The following is a 13,125-nucleotide window of genomic DNA, read 5'->3' as shown; positions in this document are numbered from 1 at the left end:
AAAGAGCTGCGAACATATCCCATGCTTCTTTTGAAGGGGCAAATTAATGTGTGTGTGTGTGTGTGTGTGTGTATGCCTATGGGCTTGGAATCCTATGCAAGGAGTGTGTGAGTGTAGGTATGCTAGAAGGTTCTAGTGACTCATCAGCTAGGTGTGTCATGTTGGTGTGATGTGTGAGTGATCATAGGAGGTGATTGATTAAGATAATCATGGAGATGATTATGGATCTGGGATCTACCAACATGGAGGCAGTTGCTTATATATGTAACCACTCTTTGAATAAAGTTTAACATTGGTGCCTCATTGCTTTCTCTATGGATTCACACGTGGTATCAGAGATTGCTGAAGATCCTAGTGCCTAGAAAGAGATTCTTTGAAGATTCCCTCTAGATTCTCTCTTCTTCCCCAAATGGAGTTTTCTTCTTCCTTCCTTCCATGAATTTCCTTAAGCTCATTCTCCTCCTACAAGCCACCATTGCTCCGGCCCTTTCAGGTGTAGATTCCCCTAGTTAGGGCACCCTTCCACTTGAGAGAAATTGAAGCATTATGGCTTCTATAGCCCATGCTTACACTCGCCCTATCCCACGCCATTTCTGTTAATATAGCTTACTGGAGCCACCATTTCAAAAACGGTCTGAGCTGCACTTAGGCGACCCTATGGGCTACCTCTTGTGTATTTTGAGAGCAAATGGTCCAAGGAATGAGGACAAACTATAGAAAAACCAGTCGGGTTTTTCAAGAAGACATGATTCTTGGAGGCAAAGAAGATGCTGTTGCCCCTGGAGGTGTGAAGCTTCTTTTGGTCTAAGACTTGCCCTAAATATTTTACTCCCAATGAACATTAATTGCATAAAAAATGCCCTCAGGTTGATGCTTTGTCGTGTGAGGTAGCAATCCTCCAAGGTTACTCTATTTTTGCAAGCATTTCTTGACTAGTTTTTTGAAAATAGATGCTACACTAAATGCTAAGTTGATGCTTGAGGAGTTCAAATTCAAATCAAAGATTCATACATTTATTTTTTAGATAAGAGAATTCTCTTTGAAGTTCATTGGATGTTGATTTCTTGACAAAATGCCAAACTCTCAATCTTCTTCAAGTGCCAAGAAGACTACAAAGATAAAGTACAAGGTAAAGAAGACCCAGTTAAGAGGTTATGGGAGAAGCCAACTGGTTATGCATATGCTACGATTTTTTGAATTTCTATCTTGCAATTTGCATCTATATGGTGAAGGTGATTTCTTTATTCAAAAATATTGATCTTTTGTAGAGGGATTGGACACTGCTATTAAATTGGTAAGACCTTCCCAAAACGTCTTCCAAACTCAAAATAGATAAGTTTGAAGGAGAGAGGTTCCACACTTGGCAAACAAAACTGAAGTTTATTCTCATGAAAAAGGGAATATGGAAGGTGGAAAATGGAAAAGAAACTAAACTGACAACTAGGGAGGGAGAAGCTTCATGGCTTCCCAAAGATGAAAAAGCACTTTCTATAACTGCTCTTGGTTTGAGTGATTCTTTTATCCCATCACATTGATGGATGCAAGACTGCTCATGTTGCATGGACTCATCTTGAGCATGTTTTTGGAGCACAGGGGAGATGCTCTAAGTTTAGCTTGCTTATCAACTTATTTGATTTAAAATTGGATAGAGGGGAATCCATTTCTTCACATCGAAATTCAATGAAGAGCATTTTGACACAGTTATCTGGCATCAAGTTTAATATTGATGAAGATATTGTAATTGCCATCTTACTTAGAAGTCTCACTGAAGAATATGGCACTATTGAAGCCACACTCACCAATATACCAAAGATAAGTTTGGTGTAAATTGAAGCATCCCTCTTGGAAGAGGAAAGAAATATCAAACAAAGAAGTGATTACAAAGAAGGGGCATATTTGGCCCAAATCAACTTTAAGGGAAAGAGCAAAATGAAGTGTAACTTTTGTGGCAAACCTGGACACTTTGAAAAGGAATGCCATGCAAAAAAGATATGTTTAGCCAATCTTGTTGAAAACCAAGAATCCTAAGAGTGAGTCATAGGTTGGGGCCATGTGTATTGCCACATGATGGTGGGCAAGCCATGGAGCATCCGGTGTACTTTTGTTGAGGGATGAGGTCATCAATTTGTAGGGGGGAATGAAGGGGCAAATTGATGTGTGTGTGTGTGTGTGTGTGTCTGTATGCCTATGGGCTTAGAGTCCTATACAAGGAGTGTGTGAGTGTAGGTGTGCTAGAAGGTTCTAGTGACTCATCAGTTAGATATGTTAGGTTGGTGTGATGTGTGAGTGATCATAGGAGGTGACTGATTAAGATAATCATGGAGATGATTGTGGATCTAGGATCTACCAACATGGAGGTAGTTGCCTATATATGTAACCACTCTTTGAACAAATATTTACATTGTGCCTCATTTCTTTCTCTATGAATTCATAGAGTATCAATATATATTAGAAGACGTGCATGAGGTCCCAAGTGACCCATCTAGCCATCAAGAGGAGGACAATACGAGTGATAGTAATGTAGAGTAGTAGACCTCCTTCTCTCTTTAGAATACACATGAGAATGTCTCTTTTGGAGACAAATTGTGTGTAAGAATACTATTTTTGCGAGGATTTTTGTATATAAACACTCTTTTGGATACATATGTAATGTATTTTATGGAGATATATGATAATGTAAGATGAAGTCCTAAGTATATCATCTTTTCATAGTTTTAATCAATTGAACTTGAGTTTTAAAGCTTTTTTTTACTTCTTACCCACTCTTGTGTTTCTTATTTGTGTCTACGTTTGTCCAATCCCCCCAAATTAGACATGTCACCACATCGCACGTCCAGAGAGCATAGACCCTGTGATCATTAAACCCCTCATAAGAGGAGACATCATGGGCTGTACTATCCAGAGGACTTCGATTCCACTTAGCCGACTCCTCAGGGGCCTACCCCTATGACTACCCCTGGGTGGACTCCCCATGGGCCAACTCCTCAGTGGCCTACCCCTGTGACTACCCCTCGGGGAACTCCTTTGCTAGCAACCCATGGATTTATCAGGAGTCCTGATGAGTTTGTCGCATCCATGAGCGATGCAGAGGAAGCGAGATTCCTCTCTCTCTTGTCCCTGAGGACCTCAACTATCCCTCTCTTGCACCCCTAGGGGGTATATCAGGGACATCAATTCCTTTACCTACCCGACGAGCATCCCCTATAGCCCCTTTCAAGGGGTCATCACATGGGTATACCCATCGTAGGTCTAGAAAGAGTAGTAACAATCGAGGCTATTGTGGCGGCACGAGGGATGTAGACGAGTCTGCAAACTCCCATCCCTCCATGTCTCCCCTATATCATGAGACATAGTACCATTCAGGTTCCCTCGCCCTGTCCAATCATAAGTCGCAGCACACCAGAGACCACCAATCGCTTCATTACTCCTCACTCATTAAGTGCTCATTCCACCCCTCACTCTCGCTCTACTACTCCATCCACTGCAAATCCTTCGGATTTTTTTTTGCTTGAGGACCTATCCTATAGAGTGAACAGCATTGGGGAGGTTATACAAGACAGAGGATGGGAAGGTATAATCATGCCCCTCGTAGCAAGAGTGGATGGTGCATGCATCGAGTCATTGGAGCGATGTCTCTCCAAGTAGCAAGTGCATTTGTGAGCACACAATTTTGTACTCCCCTTATGTGGGGCCGGGGTGCACTTTTTTTATGTCGTTGAGGGGGCGTGCTTGCTATTGTCGATGCCTCCTCGGTGGCTTGTTGTGTAGATATTTCCTCCTCTACTTGTAGATCTTCCACTGGAAAGTTGAAGGAGGGCAACTTACCTAAACCCTAAACCCTAACCTAAATCCCTAAACCCTAATCTCAAAACCCTAAACCTAAACCCTAAATCCTAAACCCTAAACCCTAACCTCAAAACCCTAAACCTAAACCCTTACCCCTAATTCCTAATCCTAGACCTCTAACCCCTAAACCTTAAACCGTAAACCCTAAATCCTACACCATAAACCCTAACCTATAAACCCTAATTTCCAAACCCCAACCCATAAACCCTAATCCCTAATCCCTAATCCCTGATCCCTAAACCCTAAACCCTAACTCCTAATCTCTATACAGTAAATGTTAATCTTGACTCTCTTAACCCTCAACCGTAACAAATAAAAACTAATCCCTAATCTCTAAACCCTAAACCCTAGCTCCTAAACCCTAAACCCTAAAACCTAACCCCTAAACCGTAACCCTAAACCCTAAACCCTAACCCCCAAACTCTAAATCCTAAACCCTACCCCCCAAACCAAACCATGAACACTAAACCCTAACCCCCAAACCCTAAACCCTAAACCTTAAATCCTATGAGTGTTTTCAATAATATCATTTATTTAAGTAATAGTTTTAATTAGGATTCATAAGTAGGAGTGGAATTGATAGTAGGAATGTGGGAATGGGAGTGGGAGTTGGGAGGGTGGTAGTGGGAGGAAAGGGAGAGTGGGAGTGTGGAAGTGGGAGTGGGAGTAGGAGTGGGGAGCTGGGTGTGGGAGTTGGAGAGGGAGTGGGATTGTGGGAGGTGGGGATGGGAGTGGTGGTGGGAGGATGGGAGTGGGAGTGGGAGAGGGAGTGGGAATGGGGGAGGTGGGGGTGGGGGTGGGAGAATGGGAGTGGGAGTGGGAGAGGGAGTGGGAATGGGGGAGGTGGGGTTGGGGTGAGGGTGGGGCCACGTGAGAGGAGAGAGAGAGAGGGGGGGCCACGATAGAGGGAGAGAGATAGAGAGGGAGGGAGAGAGCCGCGAGAGAGAGACGAGAGGGAGAGAGAGGGGAGAGAGAGAAAGGACCGCGCGAGAGGCAAGAGAGGTGAGAGAGAGATAGAGGGAGAGAGAGAGGGGGAGAGGACTGCAAGAGAGGTGAGAGACGAGAGGGAGAGAGAGAGGCGAGAGAGGGGAAAAGGGAGATGAGAGAGCACGAGAGGTGAGATGAGAGGGAGAGAGAGAGAGAGAGCGCACGAGAGAGGGAGGGGGAGAGAGAGAGAGAGGGGGGGAGGTGTAGCATGAAGGAGAGAGGGAGAGAGGAGAGAAAGAGAGAGAGAGAGAGAGAGAGAGAGAGAGAGAGAGAGAGAGAGGGATGAAGTGAGAGAGAGAGAGAGAAGAGAGGAGAGTGTAGGAGAGGCGCGCTGGCGCGGTAATGCGCGCGAGAGAGGAGAGAGTGGGTGAAAGAGAGATAGAGAGCAGAGAGAGGAGAGAAAGAGAGGGGGGAGAGAGAGAGAGAGAGAGAGAGAGAGAAGAGAGTGAGAGAGAGAGAGAGAAGAGAAAGAGAGGCGAGAGAGAGAGAGAGAGAGAGAGAGAAAGGAGAGTGTGGGAGAGGCACACTACCACGGCAGCACAAGAGAGAGAGAGAGAGAGAGAGAGACAGCGAGAAGAGAGAGGAGAGAAAGAGAGGGTGCGAGAGAGAGAGAGAGGAGAGTGGGAGAGAGAGAGATGCGTTGCCACGACAGCAACAGCACGAGAGAGAGGAGAGAGTCAGAGAGAGAGAGAGCAGACAGAGGAGAGAAAGAGAGGGGGCAAGAGAGAGAGAGAGTGGGAGAGAGGTGCGTTGCACGAGAGAGAGAGAGAGAGAGAGAGAGAGTGGGAGAGAGAGAGAGAGAGAGAAGAGAGGAATGAAGCGAGAGAGTAGGCGACGCGATAGAGAGGAAACGGAGAGGAGGGGAGAGAGAGAGGGGGGGGGAAATGAAGAGGGGAGAGAGTAAATAAAGATGAGAGGAAACAGAGAGGAGAGGGGAGAGGAGAGGAAATCAAAAGGAGAGGAAAGAGAGAGAGAGAGAGACAGAGAGAGAGAGAGAGAGAGAGAGAGAGGAGAAAAAGAGAGAGAGGAGAGACGAGAGAGAGAGAAGCATACTAGCGTGAGAGAGAGAGAGAAGAAGAGGAAGAGAGGAGATGAGAGACATTGACAAGAGATGAAAAGAGAGAGAAGCATACTAGCGTGAGATAGAGAGAGAGAGAAGAAGAGGAAGAGAGGAGATGAGAGAGATTGACGAGAGATGAAAATTTAGAGAGGGAGGGAGCAAAAGAAAGTACGAGAGAGAGGGATAGAGAGAGTAAGAATGAAAGACTGTGACTCTCAAAGATAGAAAATCTTACCAATGAGGAGGAGAAATGAGTGGACGACGATCAAGGAGGGATAAAGGAGAGATGTTTTGATGGAAGAATTTGGGAGCTACGATCAATGAGGGATATTAGAGGAGAGATAGTGAAGGAGAATGTGAATGTGTGGAAACTTGCAAACAAAACTATCTACCTTGGTGTGTGATTTAGTCAAAACTTAAACAAACAAAACTATAAACCTTGGTGTTTGAGAAGAGAAACGTGTGAAAACTTGAATTTCAAATTTACCACCTTTTTTTAAACTATGTTCAAATCCTTGTGTTTGAAAAGACAAATGTGTGGAAACTTGAAAATTGTGTGAAAAGACAACCTTGTATTTGAAAAGACAAACATGTGGAAACTTGAAAAGTGTGAAAAACAAAAAGGAAAACTTGTGGAGACTTGAATTGTAAATTTTTGTTCTTTTTTTAAATTTAAAATGAGTTTCACTTTCATTTTCAATTTACTAGTTTAATTTCTCAATTAAATTTTTTGAAATATAGTAGAAAAAAATGCATTTTGTGTTGGAATATAAAAAGTATAATTTTAATTTTATCACATTTTTGAAAATTTTAAAAGTAGTTTAACTTACATTCGTATATTATTAGTTTAGTTTATTTCTTTTTAGGGAGAATTAATATATTCTTCTAGGTGAATATTAATTTTTGTATTTTAAGTCTTATTTTCTTAATTTTACGTTTAAATTTTTATATTTTTTCATAAACTTTAAGTTAAATTAAATTTATTTATATTTCAAATTTTGTGATTTCAAACTAATAAGAATTTACTTTGTCAAAATTTAAACTTCTTATGATTATGAATTTTAAATTCTTATTAGTTTTAACTTAAATTAATTTGAATTAAAAAAGAGTTTGGGGGCTTGGGTTTAAGGTTTGGGGATTGGGGGTTTAGGGTTTGGGAGTTAGGGCTTTGGGTTTAGGGTTAGGGGTTTACGGTTTAGGGGTTCGGTTTGGGGTTAGTGTTTAGGGCATTAGTATTTGGGGGTTAGGGTTTAGGGTTTAGGGTTTAGGTTTTGGGGTTCAGGGTTTAGGGATTAGGGTTTAGGATTTGGGCGTTAGGGTTTAGGGTTTGTGGGTTGGGGTTTAGGGTTTAGGATTTAGGGTTTGGGGGTTTGGGTTTAGGGTTTAGGGCTTTAAGGTTTGGGTTTAGGGTTTAAGGTTTAGGGTTTTTTGGGGGTTTAGGGTTTACGGCTTGGGGGTTAAGTTTTAGGGCTTTAGGGTTTGGGGGTTAGGGTTTAGGGTTTGGGAGTTTAGGGTTTAGGGTTTGGGGATTCGGGTTTGGGGTTTGGGGTTTGGGTTTAGGGTTCAGGGTTTAGGGGTTTGGGTTTAGGGTTCAGGATTTGGGGTTAGGTATTAAGATTTGAGGGTTTGGGTTTTGGGTTTGGGATTTAGGGTCTAGGGTTTAGGGTTTGGAGTCAATTTAAATTTGTAGTTTTTATTATTTAAATTTAAATTTATCAAGATTTTAACTTCTTATTAATGTGAATGTTAAATTCTTATGAGTTGTAAGTAAATTAGTTTTTGTAAATAAATATTTTATCTTTTTTAAACTAATTTCTTGCTTTTAGCTCGCAACCTAAGCATTTAAAAAGAACAATGGAAAATAAATTATTTCTTACTTTTCTTCGCTTCAACGGTTGGTGGTCTAAATTAGCATAGATTAGTTTGTCCTTAGAGAAGAGAACTCCAAAAAAGCCAATCGAAGCCATGCTCAAAATTTCCCGACTAGTTCCTAATCGGAGTCAGTCCATTTGTTCACATTCAGTTTGACACTCACAACAACCCTGCCATTTAAGCAACGATCAAGGTTTTTAAACTTTCAAGATGATTGGAAGTTGTATCAGTGGACAGGATAGATTACAGTTGAATCAGTTAAGGGACTGGACAGAGCAGATTATATTTGCACCAGTTGTGGGAGTTGACAGAGCATTTTGCACTTATATCTGACACACTCAAATTTGTATTCGATTGTACTTTATTTCATTTTACACTATCCATGAGTTCATTGTAAATCCTTATTTTTTTTCACATTTATGCATGTATCTAAGCCTTGTAAAGCCTTTTAGGCTATTTCCAAAGCATAAAATTGACACTTATACGATTGGGAAGAATGAAAACTTGCCGTGTATCAATGGGACTCATTGTACTTTTGATTTATCAAAGTGATTGTAGTTTGTCAAAGTACCTAGAATTTTTGTTGTGCTTTAATACAGGATGGATCTTGAGGCTACAGCATTTGTCAATGGTATCACACTAAAATACAATGGAAGAATTTATGCCCCAAAGGACTTCACAAACTGGACCGTTGTTGACACAACAAAGAAAGCATGGTTCTTGGTATTGAGTAAAGGAAATCTCATTCTAGTGATGACAAAGAGAGAGTTAAAGAAAGATGAGTGGGCATCAGATGTATCTTTCTCAAAGAGCATTCAAGGGGGCACCTTACTAGGAATAAAAATTGAAAAAGATAGCAGTACAATGATGATTTACACAAAGTCAAGAATGAGCAACAGATTGTTTCTTCTTTCAAAGAAAGATGAAGTGCACTTTGTGATGCCACCGCCAAAAGCACCTAGATTTCCTGAATTGGTTCTTGCATTGGAGATCCTCCAACATGTGTGGGAGGAATTTCCCATTGAGGAAGCAAGAAAAATGTAGTCAAAGATTATCTTTGAATACTTTCAGGGTGTCATTGAACAAGGTTCAACTTCATTGGAGGGACCTAAGGTGCAAGAATCCACACATCAAAAAGGAAGTAATGAGGCATGCCATGTAGACCTGGTTCATGGTAATACAAATGAGAGAGGAACTAGAGTGGATGAGATAGAACACATTGTAGCATTGGATGAGGGTCTTGTACACACAAATGCTTACAAGGGATCTACATCTGAGACAGGAACTAAATTGGCTAAGACACGACATGCATCAGATGATACAGGACATGCACATGCATCTGAGATAGGAATTGAATTGACTAAGACACGACATGCATCAGATGATACAGGACATGCACATGCATCTGAGACAGGAATTGAATTGACTGAGACACGACATGCATCAGATAAGATAGGACATGCACATGCATCTCTTGTTCATGGTATTACTCACTTAGATGGTGTAACTCATGAAGTCAAAGGAATAACAGAACAAGTGCATCCCTTAAGTATACTTGAAATTGAGGCAATAGAAGAAGAAGTAGGGCGATCTAAAGCGGTTCACATAGAGCCCCTAAAAACTAAACCCCGACATCAAATGCAAAAGGCAAGTACTTCACGAGCTACAGTTCCAAGTCCTATAACTCGAAAAAGAGGTCGTTCATATACAAAGAAAGGGCAAAGAAGAGAAGAGGAAGAACACGAAGAGGATGGGGAGGGTCTTGAAATGGATTCAGATTCAGAAGCCGAAATGTTATCAATGAAGAACCTACTGAAGCTCCAAGTCCCCTCCATCGCAATGCAAATCACTATGAAAGGCCAACAAAAAGTGCTGATTTTTAAATCAGTATGATGGAATTTTTGCTGCCGTTCAGATGGGAAGTCACATTGTGTCGAATGGGACATTTGTTTGAAGCTCTTATCAGAAAAGGACACCATGTAAATATTATTGAGAGCCGTGCTTGCTTGGAATACCTTGATACCATGGCTTCTCTCACAATAAAGTATGATAAGAAAGGTCCGATCTCACATGAAGAGGATGCTAACATAGAGATGGCCATGTATGATGAGAGCAAGAAAGATGATGAAAATGCTGAAAGCTGTGGATATGATAGTGAGGACACTAGTGATAGGAGAGTGATAGTAAGGAAGCTAAAGGAGATGGATATGACACTGACCTTGCCTCAGAAGGTTACATAAAAAGACCATGAAGATATTTAGAGGTATGAAAACTTATCTTTAATTTTCTTTATTCATTTAAATGCATTTTTAAAATTATAATTAATTTAAAATTTTGAATCTCATAATTATTTTATCCTTTTATAGGAGGAGGAAAAGAAGGAGGATGAGGAGGACATAGCTGGAGTAGAGAATATAGGAAGCTCATCTCAAGAAAGCAAAGCTGCTCTGGCTATCCATCAGATGACTCTAGAAAATAATCATACCTTGCAAAAAATGGAGAAGTCATTTCAAGTTAGGTTTCAAGTTCAAGAGCAACCTCTTACTTTTCTATTCGATGAAGAGGACATTTCAATCCTTTTAAACTTTAAGAAAGAGGTTAATGACAAGGTCATAATAGCCATCCTCGGGTTTGACACAAAACTTTTCTTGACTTTATGCTTTTGTATTTCCATTGGATCAAATGAACTAATATTCTTTCTTTTTATTATAGTATGGTTTTAGAACAGCTTCCCCTATATATACAGAAATGTGCATATATGGTCGATCCTCTTATTTCTAATGTACTTAGCAATAAGCAGAAGACCATAGATGATGTTTTTAAGTGGTTGCAACCTGTTGATTTGATTGTGGCACGAGTTATCTTTACTGCATATCACAAGGAGTGAGTATCAATCCCTACTTAGCTTATCTCTTATATTGTGGAGGATTATATCAAATAATAATTATTCTTAATTGATAATGTAGCTCGCATTGGAGCTTGGTGACTGTGGACATCTTAGCCAAGCATTGTTTCTTTGTCAATTCAATAGCATCTATCCATGGTAGTGTGTCAGAATAAGTATAACCTACTTGTGTCACAATTACGTCAATGAGATGCATCCTATGCAATGTGCACATTCATTTATGTTATCTATTTTGATGTGTAGATCGGCTCAAAAGTTGGTATATAGATGCACTTATGCAAATGGAAGGTGACTTAGAAGATCAAATAGAGTATGTAGCATGCCCCGCAGCAAAGCAAAATGATGACCACAGTTGTGGGTGGAGAGTTGGATATAACTGCTTTTTGCTCCTTGCTCAAATTTTTAATTTGAGCAGTGGTGAAACCTCATTGTCGACATATATAGACTTGCATCTATATGCATTTATGTCATCTATCATTAAGGCATTTATTGATAACGTGGTGGAGCATCCAGAGGAAACATTGGTTGCTACGCCCATAAGTTGTCCTGATGTAACCGTTGTATTAGATGAAATGGGGAGCTCTTTTGAGGTTAGGATTATCATTAGAAAGCAACCTCATGTTTTGACATTTGGTAGCGAGGAAGTTACAATCCTCTCCAACCCTTTAAAAGAGGCTAATGACTAAGTCATGATGGCCATCCTCAGGTTTGATATGAACATCTCTTGGCTTGATACTTCAATCATTTGATTCAATCTGCTTCTAACATTTGTTTATTTATTGCTGTAGTACGGTTATATCTCACTTTCCTAGATCAATATAGAATCGCATGTGTATGCTTGATTCTCTCCTTTCAGATGTACTTAGTGGCACCAAGAAGACGGTAGATGATATTTGTTCAATGCTACAACCTTTAGACTTGGATGGCATGCTAGTCGTCTTTATGCCATATTATGAGAAGTATCGTCTCAATCTTTCTTTTACTCTTTTATTTGTAATATTGTGTTAATTAATACTTAATATTGTGATAAATCTCATCGCTCTTTATTGGTGATGTAGCTCACATTGGAGCCTGATAGTATGGGATCTTGATGACAACCCTTATTGGTTTGTCAATTCATTTTCAGGCTTTCACAGGGTGTTCAAGTAAGTGTTCTTTTATCATATCATTATGAACATGCATCTGACTATTTACTACACAAATTCACTTTGTCATATGTCATGATGGACAGGTTTGCAAACAAGTTAGTATCTGCGATTATGAAAATCAGGGAGCATCAAGACCAACCAAATTTCCAAACACGCCTTGCAGTGGAGCAGAAAGACAAGTTTAGTAGTGGGTGGAGAATTGCCTACAACTTCATGTTGTTCCTCAATGAAATTTTTGAACATGTCTCAATAGAAGCATATACAAAGCTCGAGCTACAAGATTTTATGGCTAAGACTATTCACCACCTAATTGCTACCATTGGGAAACAACATGATGGACTCAATGAAGAACCTGAGGGAGCCAAAGAAAAACAAGCTAGAGACAATTCAGTCTCCTTCTACATCACAGCCTCAAGTGGAGGCATTACAGTCTCCACTTGAATTAGAGACTCAATGCATTCTTCCTACACAAGAAGTAGAGACTCAATGTGCATCTACAACATTACATCTTTCAAAGGAGGAAGAGATTGAGTCCATCCCGATTGCACCAGAAGTAGAATCTCAATGTACACCATCCACATGTCAAGAAGTAGAGACTCAATGTACTCTTAGAGCATCACAGCCTCAAGAGGACTCATCTGACTCTATTCAGTTATAAATCATGTAGAAAGAAACATGAGTCCTTGAATATTTTTATCTTGTTTGTGTTGACTAATGATAGTGTTTTTTAAACTTATGTTAAATGTTACAATACATTAGGATATTTACTTATGATATTTATTCAATTTGTATTATTATTGTATTAGCAATTCTAATATGATATGCTCAGCCCTACCAGACTTGTTGCAGAGAATACAAAACTATTACAAGCCATAGAAGCCAAGATCACACTAGAAGATATCATAATTAGTATCTCTTATCTTCTCAACAATCCAATCTTCCACAGACTCCACGTCCATATCCTCAACATAATTACAATGAAGGAAGAAATTCAAGCAATCATGATGGACATGCCACAGAGGCCAAGATCACACTGGAAGATCTCATCATTAGTATCTCTTATCTTCTCAACAATCCAATCTTCCACAGACTCCTCTTTCGTATCGTCAACATAATTACAATGAAGGAAGAAATTCAAACAATCACAGATTGTTTCTTTATAATCTCTTTGTAGGCCTTTATTGTTCTTTCAGCATCCCAATCAAATCAACCATACCGAGTGCTTCGATAATGTAGGTTGCTTAAGAAGTCTAAGAGACCTTGTCGTGCTTTTATAATACATTGTATAAGTCTTTTGCTCTCTGCTA

The sequence above is a fragment of the Dipteris shenzhenensis genome, chromosome 23 (assembly GCF_047967505.1).
Source record: "Dipteris shenzhenensis isolate YYH24624 ecotype China chromosome 23, Dip_SZ_1.0, whole genome shotgun sequence".
Taxonomy (NCBI): domain Eukaryota; kingdom Viridiplantae; phylum Streptophyta; class Polypodiopsida; order Gleicheniales; family Dipteridaceae; genus Dipteris; species Dipteris shenzhenensis.
Note: the sequence above shows the minus strand (reverse complement) of the source record.